This window comes from Cynara cardunculus, assembly GCF_001531365.2.
Source record: "Cynara cardunculus var. scolymus isolate 2C chromosome LG 13, CcrdV1, whole genome shotgun sequence".
In the NCBI taxonomy this organism is placed as follows: Eukaryota; Viridiplantae; Streptophyta; class Magnoliopsida; order Asterales; family Asteraceae; genus Cynara; species Cynara cardunculus.
In genome coordinates, this window is record NC_037540.1 from 21,908,069 (window position 1) to 21,921,444 (window position 13,376).

The 13,376-nt window shown below is 33.9% G+C and overlaps 1 long non-coding RNA gene across 1 annotated transcript; it reads left to right on the forward strand.

The window, feature by feature from the left end:
* Positions 1–9,880: 9,880 nt before the first annotated feature.
* LOC112524160 lies at positions 9,881–11,270 on the forward strand. Its single transcript, XR_003070365.1, has 4 exons — positions 9,881–9,944; positions 10,940–10,977; positions 11,045–11,075; positions 11,201–11,270. It is a non-coding gene; the product is annotated as an uncharacterized LOC112524160 (long non-coding RNA).
* The last annotated feature ends 2,106 nt before the right edge of the window (positions 11,271–13,376 follow it).

Consider the following 13,376-nt stretch of genomic DNA (forward strand, 5'->3'; position numbering starts at 1 on the left):
ATTTAAACTTAATCCGGTCAGCCTTTGTCCGGATAAAACCCTTGAACAAATAACTGATTTCTTTCCAATAATAAATAACATTCCAATAAAATAAGTATCAATTTTATGTAAAAAGGTTTAGAAATCACTCACCTTAACAAGCCTTTTGAAACCAAACACTTGAAATCAGTCACTTGCAATCCGGTCAACTCTTTCTCTTTAAATCGCTCAAAATTTTAAAAAGGCAAGAAGAAGAGCAATGGAGGCTAAGCCCTCCTTTTATATCCTTCTAAAAATGGAAGGTCGGCTAAACAGCCCCCTTCCCATGCTAACTTATCACATGCACATGCATCCATCCACACACCATGCATTCACAACATACATGTGTGTAAAATCACATATACATACCTATGCATATATTCATATATATTTATATACTATGCATTTATATATATATATATATATATATATCCAATTAATGCACAATTCCACATACCAACATGATCAAACGTAGGGGTGAGCATAGACGGGTACCCGCCCTTTTTGACAGGAACCGGAACCGGAACCGGCGGTTCTTGAGATATTGGAACTGGAACCAGAACCGGTTAGAGCGGTTCTTAAATTTTTGGAACCGGAACTGCCGGGAACCGGTTCTGGTTCCGGGTACTCGCTTCCTAAAATATTAAAAATTTGTTATTTAGAAATAAAAAATAAAACATTGCCAAAACACTAAAGAAATAAGCAAGAATACAAATTATATAGAATAATGGTTACAAATATTGATTAATGATTACAAAACCATAATAGACTAATAGAAAATGTTCAAAGTTTAACGATTATATACTATAATGGTAATTGTTCAAAGTTTAATGATTACATACTATGAATCCAAGTGAACACACAATTTGAAAAAAYAMGAATCATTTTATATGAARAATTTAGATGAAGATTGAAGATGACGACGTGCTTTTAAGATGTAAACCTAATATAAATTTGGTATTAAAAAATAATAATTATTTTTTATTGAAAAATACCGGGTACTCGGCGGGTAACAGTTCCGAAAAATTGAGAACCGGAACCGGAACCATTCTCAATCGGTTCCGTATTTTAGGAACCGGAACCGGAACCACTCATATCGGTTCCGGTTCTGGAACCAGCGGTTCCGGTTCTATAGCCGGGTGCCTGGTTCCGCTGCTCACCCCTAATCAAACGTATCAATTTATCATGCTATCACGTAATCATTTAATCAGATAATCACATATTAATTACCTTGGGTGATAACCAGGATCCAGTTATCACAACTCGCCTATTTTCTTGTCAGACAACATGGATATTTATCTTCCTCACGTCTTACTTTTGTTGTTAGAGTTTGTTGTTATTTTATGTTTGTTTGTTATCTTTGTTAGTCTGTTTTGTCTTAGTCATGTATATATAGACCTTCTTTTCTTTTCAATACACAGAAAATTCCCAATCTCTCTATACTTTCTCTACTTCCAATTTCTATCTACTCTCTACTCTCGTTTATCAGGGTATTAGAGCGGTACAATCCAATCTGATTTTCTTCTTATTATACATTCTTCAATTTCAGTTTCCTCTTTTTCAGATCTATTCTCGTTTCCTTCCTATTCATCAATTTCAATATGACTGATGAACAGGCAGATAATGCGAATAAGAACATGAATGCCTCTGCTTATTCGAATCTTTTGTTTTTAAGTCAAAGTGATAATCCTGGAACAGTGTTAGTTACGAAGATTTTCGATGGCAAGAGTTTTGGAGCTTGGAAGCGTGCGATGTCTCTAACACTTTCTGTCAAGAACAAATTAGGATTGTGACTGGCAGAACGAAGAAACCTGCAGAAGACGATCCTATTTATGATGATTGGGAGATATGCAATTCCATTGTTATTACATGGATTCTCAATGCGATGACTAAATAAATTTCTGAAGGATTGATCTATTACACGACAGCAAGTGCTATTTGGAAACAATTGCATCATATGTTCGAGCAGCCAAATTTGGTTATAGTTTTTCAATTACAGAAAGAATTGAATCAAATAGCTCAAGGAACTGATTCAATTACCACATATTATTTCAGATTTAAACGAATTTGAGATGAATTTGCAGTAGTTGATGATTTACCTGATTGCACATGTATTGCAAGAGAAGCTTGGATAAAGCACATGGAAAGGCAACAGTTAGTGCAATTTATTTTTGGTTTGAATGATAGCTACATACAAGTTAGAGGTAATATTCTTCATGAAAAACCTACTCCTAATAGTGCGGATGCTTATGCTACATTGATTCAAGAGGAACAACAAAGAGAAGTTACTGCCCCTGTGAAAATGAATGCTGAAGGAATGACAATGCTGGCAAATAAAAGTAATTCTGCAGGAGTAAAGGTGTTCATGAATGCTGAAACGAAAAGAAATCTTGTTTGTAACTATTTTACAAACTGATCGGTTTTCCAGAGAATTTCAAGTTCAATAAACCAAGATCTTCTTCTTCTGTTAATGTTGTTGAAGGGAATGCTGAAATTTCCAATCATGATTACCAGCAGATCATGAATTTTATTAACAACTGCAAAATAAAGAATTTGCCATCTCAAGTTCTGGACAGAAATTCTCGAACAGTTCATCTGATTCTGTTATAAAGAAAGAAGGAAGTGGTTTTGCTGCATGTGCAGGTAAAATTTTGACTATTCCTATTTCTAGTTTTTGGATTATTGATTCCGGTACGTCTGATCATATGTGTAGTCATAAGTATGTGTTCTCCACTCTCACAAAACTTCCTAAATCTCACAAAATTTCTTTACCTAATGGTAACATGTTGTTTGTTGATCCAATTGGAAACATTACTCTATCCAATTCGTTAACTTTGAGTAATGTGCTATATGTTCCTTCATTTCATTATAATCCTCTTTGTATCCAAGTTGTGTTCTACATATAAATCTCCTATTTATTATTCTGATAGACATTGTTATATGCAGGACCCTCTCACCAAGAAGCCCTTGGTACTTGGTAAAAGGGTTGGAAATCTCTACTTGTTAAACTCCAATCAAGTCAAGATTTGTGATTCCGATAGTTAATCTGCATCTAGTACTGTTATGCTAGATAAATGTAACAAGATTGTTTCCTTGTGGCATTTACATTTTGGTCATCTTCCTTTGTACAAGCTAAAACAGATAAATCTTGCTCCAAATGCTTGTACTAAAGATTTGTTCCATTCATGTGTTGTATGTCACAAAGCTAGACAACACAAGTTACCTTTTCCTATTAGTCAATCCAAATCTGATTCTATATTTGATTTGCTTCATGTTGATGTTTGGGGTCCATTTTATATTCCTACATACGATGAACACAAATATTTTGTTACTATGGTTGATGATTATAGTAGGTCAACTTGGATCCATTTGTTAAAACATAAAAGTGCAGCTTTTCATATCATAAAGTCATTCTTTCAGTTTGTACAAACTCAATTTCATAAAACAATTAAAAGTGATTCAGACTGATAATGCCAAGAGTTGGGTAATATCATTGAAGGAAAAAAGTTATTCTCTTCCAAAGGTATCATTTATCAATTAGCTTGCCCATATACACCTTAGCAAAATGGAAGAGTTGAAATAAAACACAAACATCTTCTTGAAACAGCCAGAGCCTTAATGATCCAATCTGCACTACCCTTAAATTTTTGGGGGGATAGTATTTTGACTGCAGCCTATCTTATAAACCGAATGCCTTCAAAAGTGTTAAATCATCTTACTCCTTTTGAACTCTTATTCAAAGCCAAGCCACAATATGACCATTTACGATCTTTTGGATGTTTGTGTTTCGTTTCCACAAATCTTGTAGACAGACATAAATTGCAATCCAGAGTTGATCCACATATTTTTTTAGGATATCCTTTTGATATGAAAGCATACAAAGTTATGCATCTTGAAACCAAGAAAATATCATATTCACGAAATGTTGAATTTTGTGAAACTGAATTTTCGTTTACCAAATCTATTTCTTCACCAAATACAAATAATTTGCCATTTCTTATTCCAATCTTTAATCCGGTTTCTTCTGATCATGTTGAACCTAAAACCTTTGATTCGACCCATTCTTCTTCAATATCAACTGCTATACCTGTCCAAACGGCATCTCAGTCACCAAGCCATCCAATCTCATAATCTGAGTTTGTGCATACTAAAGAAGAGTCTCGAAATCTTGATCATGTTGAATCGGTTACCATTCCTGCATTACACAGATCTTCTAGAGCTCCTAAACAACCTTCTTATTTTGATGATTTTTTTTGCAATTATGTTTCTTCAGATGCTTCAATGCCTTTTATTGAAATATGTCCTCATACCATGACTAATCTATGTGTTTCGTCTCAAAATCAATATCCAATTGCTTTAAATAGTTTTAGTCAATCTTTTGTTGCAAATATAATTTTTATTTTGGATCCTAAGTCATATGAGGAAGCTGTTTCTAATCCTTTTTGCAAGAAGCCGTGGCAAAAGAATTTGCAGCCTTAGAAGCAAATAGAACCTGGAAACTTGTTCCTTTACATGTAGAAAAGTATGCTATATGATGTAAATGGGTTTATAAAACCAAGTTCAATCAAGATGGGACAATTGAATGACATAAAGTACGGTTGGTAGCACAAGGCTTCACTCAAAAATAGAATGAAGACTATTATGAAACATTCTCTCCGCTTGTCAAGTTTACTACTATCAGATGCATTGTAGCACTTGTTGTCAAACAACATTGGCCCATTCATCAGTTAGACATTAACAATGCTTTCGTATATGGAGATTTGCATGAAGAAGTTTATATGTGTTGGGTCCGAAAAACCTAAGCGTTCCCTAGATCCGGTCAAATCTGCGAATCTTAAACCCAACGCTCCTGTAGCAATGCAGGAGCATCCCACATCGGTGAGGCTAGGGAGATTCGACTTCCTTATAAGGAAGTGAGAGTCTTACTCCTACAAGTGACGCGTTTTAAAGCCGTGAGGGGTTGTGCTGACCAACCCAGAGCGGACAATATCACGTGGGCGGCTCCCTAGTGCAGTTACCGGTCCAACAATTGGTATCAGAGCTAGGGCCGCACCAATGTGGGGGGAATGTTGGGTCCGAAAAACCTAAGCGTTCCCTAGATCCGGTCAAATCYGCGAATCTTAAACCCAACGCTCCTGTAGCAATGCAGGAGCATCCCACATCGGTGAGGCTAGGGAGATTCGGCTTCCTTATAAGGAAGTGGGTGTCTTACTCCTACAAGTGACGCATTTTAAAGCCGTGAGGGGTTGTGCTGACCAACCCAGAGCGGACAATATCACGTGGGCGGCTCCCTAGTGCAGTTACCGGTCCAACAATATGAGAAGGCCCAAAGGTATGGTTTGCACAAATGATAATTATGTTTGCAAAGTTATGAAGTCTTTATATGGTTTGAAGCAGGCTTCACGATAGTGGTATTCAAAGTTATCTGAAGCATTAAAAGAAAGAGGATTTCATCATTCTCAGAATGATTACTCTTTGTTTCTCAAAAAGACAAAAGAATCGTTCACCATAGTGGCTGTATATGTTGATGATGTCATAGTGACCGGAGATAGTACTTCTGAAATAGAAGAGTTGAAGAAGTTTTTGCATAAAACTTTTCAAATCAAAGACGTGGGTCTTCTTAATTACTTTTTGGGATTGGGGTTCTTGCGAAGTAATCAAGGAATTTTTCTAACTCAAAAGAAATATCTTATTGAGTTACTTGATGAGTATGGTATCACAACTAATGAAAAAGTGACAACTCCGTTACCTTGTAATTTGAAGCTTATGCCAGACATGCCTAATCTTTTAGAAGATCAGAGCAAATATAGACAATTGGTGGGGAAACTCAATTTTTTTGGTTCATACTCATTACTCGGCATGATTTGGCGTTTAGTGTTGAGTTCCTCAGTCAGTTTAATCAAAATCCCTCGAAAGGTCATTGGGATGCTGCTTTACATGTTCTGAAGTATTTGTTAAGTGTTTGGTTCTTTTGGGTTGTTTTTCAATGACAAGTCAGATTTTTCACTTTCTGCTTAATGTGATTCGAATTGGGCATCTTGTTCTTTTTCCAAAAGGTCGGTAAGTGGTTACTTTGTTTTTTTTTGTGTGGGGGAGTCCTATATCATGGAAGTCAAAGAAACAAGTAACAGTTTCGTTATCTTCAGCTGAGGCTGAATTTAGATCTATGAGAAGATTACAACTGAACTTACATGGTTGAGCAGACTTTTGGCAGATTTAAGAGTGGAGAACATTACTCCAATTGCTCTGAAGTGTGATAATCTTGCGAGCATACATATAGCAAACAATCCAATTTTTTTACGAAAGAACAAAACACATTGAACTGATTGTTATTATGTAAGAGAACAACTACAAGGAGGAGTTATTGTTGTGGAGTTTACGCCAATAAAGTCACAACTTGCAAATGTGTTTACTAAATCTTTGCCTGGGCCTAAACATTCTGATGTTATTTGCAAGTTGGGATTAGTTAGTTAATCGCTAGCTTGAAGGAGGGTGTTAGAGTTTGTTATTATTTTATGTTTGTTTGTTATCTTTGTTAGTTTAATTGTTAGTATGTTTGTCTTAGTCATGTATATATAGACCTTTTCTCTTTTCTTTTCAATACACAAAAAATTCCCAATCTCTCTCTACTTTCTCTACTTCCAATTTCTCTCTACTCTCTACTCTCGTTTATCAGTTTTGTTAGTTAATTACTAGGATCTTGTTTTCAGTTTCTCAACTTTACAAATTAGCATATGGATTTGATAAATCTTGGTAGTTTGTTGTTTGAATTCGACCAAATAAGAGTTGTGTACCCAAGTGTTCAATCAAATAAAAAGGTTTATGGTACATAAAAAACTAAATTAGCCCTCCTAAATGGTTAATTTTATGATTTTTCTCCTCACCTCAATTATATGTCACAATATTATGGAGATCAATCCATCTAACTTTAAATTAGATAAAAGCATAGATAGATAGATAATATGCAGACATATATAATATATGAAGAACTAGGATAATAAGTCAATCTAAAACATGATCAGACCATAACCAATAAAATGAAAAATATTAGAATTGAATATTGAACCAACATGAACCGGCACTACAAGAAAAAAGACTTTTAGAGAAGGAATTTTCAGAGAAGCTTTAAAAAGTGTATCTAAAGATATGTTATAGAGAATGATTTAAATGACAAAAATGAGAAGTGTAACTAAAGGTTGGATGATGTTTAGGGAAGGATTTACATACTAATTATACGATTTAGGGGGTGTTTGGGATTGCTTATTTAAAACAACTTATGTTTTTTTTGTAAAAGTACTTATTAACTTATGTGATATCAAACTGCAGTTAAATAAACAGGGTTAAAATTGTAAACTGGTAATAAACAATTTTTCATAAGTCAGAAAGGATTAACTTATTAAAAACAACTTATTACCGGTTTGGCACCGTTATAAACAGTTTTTTTTATCCAAACACCAGAAAATGGCTTATCACCAGTGTCAGACTGAAATAAGTTAAAAAACAGCTTTTATAAGCAATCCCAAACACCCCCTTAGCATATGTCGGTAAAAGTTTTTGAGAAGTTTTTTACTAAAAAACCTATCTAAAAAGTTGCATTATGTTCTAGTGAGACCTTGTTAAACTTATCTAAAGATAAAAGAAATTAAATTAACTAAAAAATTCAGTTACCCATTTTTATCTAAAAAATTTATTTCAAAAATTAACTCAAAATTATATAAAAATATATAGTGTTAGATATAAAAATTAGTGATGAACTGCAGACGAGCCCTAGCTGAAATCAGTCATCGTTGCTTTGCTCTCAAGAGAAATCGGCCATCGTTGTTGTGCTCTGCTTTGCTCGCGAATCTTTCGCTCGTCAATGGTCAATGGTGAGCTTTCAGGTTTTGATCTATCTATCGATCTATATCTATCCATCTATATGGTATTTGTATGTGATTTGTAAGTCCTGCTGAAATCATCAGTCCTGTTGAAATTATATGACCATCGGTATCGTCATCTCCATCGGTGTATCTGTCCTCGCTGCTGCTTGATTCGAATAATTTTTCTTTGATGTTCTTAGGTTTTGATCTTCGATTTGATATGGTTACTTTTGTGTAATTGATGATCTAGATCTTTTTTTTGATGTTTTGCAGGGGAATTTACATTACATTTAATTAGGATTGATCAAAAATGGATGTTTAAAGCCCTAACATTACCTCCAAAAATCTCATCAGGTTCTTTTTTCCACTCCTACGGTTTAGTTGTTGTATTGTTTTGATATGATCATTATGTGTATGTGTATGTGTATGCTTGTCTCATTATGTGGTACTTGGGCTATTGATCTTTTATCTGGCCTAATGTTGTACCATTATGAGACATTTTTCTTCTGTATGTTACCTTTCTTGTTATTCATCTTTATGTGTTTTCTTTGACCGTCTTTCCCTTCATATTCTTATGACTTTATGCTTACTTTGTGGTCTGTCATATAAGCTACTTCCTTTTGTTAAATTTTCGAGGCTGAGGTTCTCTAATTGCGTCCTGTTCTGTGTTTGGCCATCCTATGTTTATTGCCTTCACAGTTCAGACCTCTACTCCTGGTACCTGATTGAATTATCAAAATATAAAAGTAGCCAGAAATAGGTTTTTGTGCCATTTTCTGGCAGTGTAGTTGAATTTGAAGTCAATTTGGATTGAACATTGAGAAATTTGAGCTTATCTTTGAATATTAAATGATGGCATTGATCAATGTTATGGCACTTATATGGTATTGAGCCTAGTTCCAAGAGTAATATGTTTAGTACAGGCTCCATCACAATTCTGTTGGAGCACCTATGGTATAATATATATACAAATGAATCACAAAGCTCCAACCACCTTCAATAATTTTACCTACACTATTACATGCCTCCCATCATAAACCAAAACATATACATACAGAAATTCCCATCTTGTACTAAGAATAACAACAATAATGAAAGAAAATAAAACCAATAACTTTAACTAAAGACATAAGATTGAACATCTGATGTTGATCAACTTTGTAATGCTTTATAACCTGTATGAAATGTTTGCTAAGACAAATGGAAGGAAACRAAAGTTGAGTTTCTTCACATACTGYTTCTCCTGTGCAGCCAGTKGGATACACCSGAYATGRTGTATTGATTGGGGAGGTTCTATTTGGTTTCTGGGTTTTGAAGATCACTCAATTTGGGAATTGGGTTTCAGACTCACTTTCTTGTTTCTGATGAATGTTGATATTTACTATAATTTGGTCAAAAATTTTCTTTGGGTTTTGAAGATTAATCGATTTGGGAATTAGGTTTCAGATGTGGGCTTTAAATTTCTCTCTCATTTTCAGCTTTCTGATGAAATTTCACTGTGTTTTCCTTTGTATTTTTTTGGTTTCTTCCCAGAATATAAATCAATTTGGGATCTTGATTTCAATTTTCTGAACTTATGTGTGTTCTTCATTCTCTCTTATTTCTGGGTATCAAATTTGTAGTTATTCTTTAGGTTGTTATTTCTTCATTGAAGTTCCTGTTTTAGTTTCCTAGTTTTTCAGTTCCTGTTATTTCTGCATTGAGGTTCCTGTTATTTCCTAGTTTGTTGCAATGTGTTATGATMTGGTTTTCTATTTGGGTTTACCTCCAAAATTCACAACTAAATTTAGGTCCACAACCATTTTCACAACTAAATTTAGTTTTTACCTCCAAAATTCACAGTAATTCTCACATCGATTTGGGTTTTTAACAGGATCAATGCACTGGATACGGTGGTCAAGAAAATCTTGTGTCAAAGTGATGCAGCAGAGTTTCTTGTTGCTTTTGCTGGAATTCAAGAAACTGTACACCAGTTTTCGAAAGACTATAAATTGAGGAAAGGCCCAGTTTCTATATCATTGAGTTCAAGTTCAGAGATTGTGGGGGTTGATAGCATCCATTCAATAAGTAAGTTCCTTTGAAAGTAGTTACTCAGTAATACACAAATATAACTACTCAAATGAGCAATTTAATAGCATATGGAATCTTGTAGGACCTTTTAACAGTAAAAAACAATGTCTCATAACACAACCCAACTATGGCACGTGAGAAATTTACATAAAAAAATATATACACCATGAGTGCAAGGCAAATTCATTCAACCATGTAATTAACTGAGCATTCACAAAATTTCTCGCAAATTCTAATAAATATTATCCATGTTCTTCAATAGTAAAGTCAAACAGAAACTCACAAATTCCATAATCAATCGATGTCGTTATGCACATTGAGTTGCTACTACTATCCAAAACTAAAATTCCATAATCAAGCTAACTACACCGAGATCCCAAAATTCCTACTGAGAGTCTATATTGTTCATAAAGAAACTGTTGTGCCATCTTCGCATTCTGCAACTTGTATAAATGAGAAACCCGCTTAAGTGCGATCAGATTTCAATCTATGTGTAATGATTTAAATGCCAATCAAATATAAAAAAAACTAAGAAAACAACAACAAAAAACTTATTCAATAGCAGTAAAAACAACAACAGAAACTCAAACATTTAAAATGCTCAATGACAACATTATATAAAAGAAATGACAACAAAGAACTCTATAGAAACAACAAAACACTACACTTGCAGTAAGAAACTGTACCTTTATTATTACCAAGATTTTGTATAAATTCCTTACACATACATATATGTAACCAAGTTAAGCAACCTCATATCACGAGACCAATTATCTTCTCATAATATGTTCCGACCCTATAAAATAGAGAATAAGTTATTAACGTAAATGTTTATTCAAAAGTACTAGGAGGTCTCAGATTCAAATCCAAGGAGGAATAAAATCCCCTTGTGGCCATGGAGGTTCAAATGCGGTGACTCCGGGCTATCCACTTCGCTGCCAACTATTCAATTTCATATGACAAAAACTATTTTGCATGTGTACTTTTTACAGGGCAGCTGGGAAAGAAGTTGAGCCTATTTTATCTAACGGTTAGAATTGTGGCATTTGATTTATTTTCTTTACACTTAGATACTAATTTCTTTAAACTTTTGTTAGAGTTGAACAACAAGACTATACGGCTCACAAGGTTTTTATATATTTCTTTTCCTTAACACTTTGTTTTTATATATTTCTTTTCCTGTCTACAAAGTGATCCATTGACTTAATACATGCTAATATGTTATTTTTTCTGTAAACATTTACGTTCTGCAGTCCAAATTAGAAGCAGATCTAGCTAGAAGAGCAGAACACTACTTTTCTGATAATATGCGGGTTATTAAAGGTTTTACGTTCTCCCATACTAATCACGATCACAGAGCTGCCGATGCACACACTATCTTACATACTATAACCATCACAATTGGATTGTTGATCATCCATCAAAGTAGTAAAACAGTCCAATTCTTACATACTATTGAAATGTTCTGATGGCTTATTGACTTGTTGCAGATAAAGAGGGAAATTGTCACGGTTACCGATTCACATAAAATTATTGCATTATGGCTAACACCTTTGCAGACACCTTGCAATCAGACGAGGCTTCATCATCTGTGCAAAGTAACAAACGTGGTTCTACTCGGGCAGACTATAAAAAAGTTAGAAAAGAGATGGCGGGTCATAGGTAGAGTATCGAGTGTTGCGAGGAGTTTAGGGCGGATGTTAGAAAATGGATTTATAGATTGATTGAATGTTGGGGATTGTTTTGAGAACTTACTTTTTTTATATTATAAATTTATATCAATTTATTGCTTTGAGATTTTTATGTTGTTTTTGTTGATTAATATAATATATAATTATATACAAATATAGATCTTAAATATGGATGAAAAATAATAATAATATGCCCTCTAGAGAAGGAATTGATCTTTTAAAAGTGTATCTAGAGATAAGATTTAGAGAAGATTTTGATTATTTGTATCTAAAGATAATCTTTTGAAAAGGTCTGTTGTAACACCCCCAAACACCACATTTGCATATAACACATATTTTATTTCATAGAAATATAATTTACATCATAAGGTCCCACTAGTACAAGGATTACTATATGTACAAAATCTATATATAAAAATTTCCAAAAACAAATCTTGTACTATTACATGTATCTTCAAAAGCAGACAACAGRTTAGGAAAATAATCACATTTTCCCTTTCCCTTTAATATTCTCGGACCCCACTATTCCTGTATTGCATAATTTAAAACAGAAAATGAGGGTTAGACCAGATGGGTCTAGTGAGTAAATCCCTTCTTTGCAAATGCAGGGTGATGAACACCAAAATAATGTAATTCTGCTTAGAAAATTCTGCTTAGAAAATTCTGCAGTACAAAGAAATGATACAATTCACAATATCATGCAAAATAGAATACACCCAAGAACCTCAGTTCTATAAAATATCTCCGATTAGAGATTCAACGTTCCCAATATGAAACAAATATTGTAACCAAATTTTTTTGAATTAATAGACCATTCCTTTAAAAATATTAACAGAAAAGATTTAAGGCAATACTTGTCTGATATGACAAACCATTTTCCCCTTCTCAATAACATCTAAATTATTATTAAATAGAAATAATATCTTTAATTCATCAGGTCACAAAGAAATGACGACTAAAAGTTATTAGATCCAATTAGTAATAATAAGAGTTATAATATTATCCACATATGACAATGTCACCCTTATTCCAAGTACACCTCTTCTTGATATGTCACCCTTATTCCTCCATCAAAATAGGGCTTCTTATCAGAACAGACAAAAGTCACCACGTCTGGGGGAACTATTACTTAAAACAAGTTTCATACCAAAACAAACTTACGTCACCACGCTTGGTAGAAACATTTCCCAAAAATCCAGTTCCAAACCAAAACAGACTTACGTCACCACGCTTGGTAGGAAGGTTTCCCAAAATATATAGTTTCATACCAAAACAGACTTACGTCACCACGCTTGGTAGAAACATTTCCCAAAAATCCAGTTCCAAACCAAAACAGACTTACGTCACCACGCTTGGTAGGAACATATCTTTTTATTTAGAAAGATATAAAATACCCATTTTATAATCTATAATTAAACCCAATAATAGATATTTTAAACTATATAACAAGTCCAAAATATAAAACTCATGAAAAATTCAAATAAAAAGTTATCCGGACAAGTTATTCGGATATAAAGTCCGGACAACACTTGTCCCTTTTGTCCGATTTACTAATCCGAACAACTCATCGCCCAAGACTTGTCCGATTAAACACTTGAAATTATTCCAACACTCTTGCCCGGATAACAAATCCGGACAATACACCGTCCAAAGCTTAACCGATTTAACACTTAGAGATATTCCAATTTCTATCTGAATAAGAGTCCGGACAATACATCGCCCAAAACTTGACCGATTT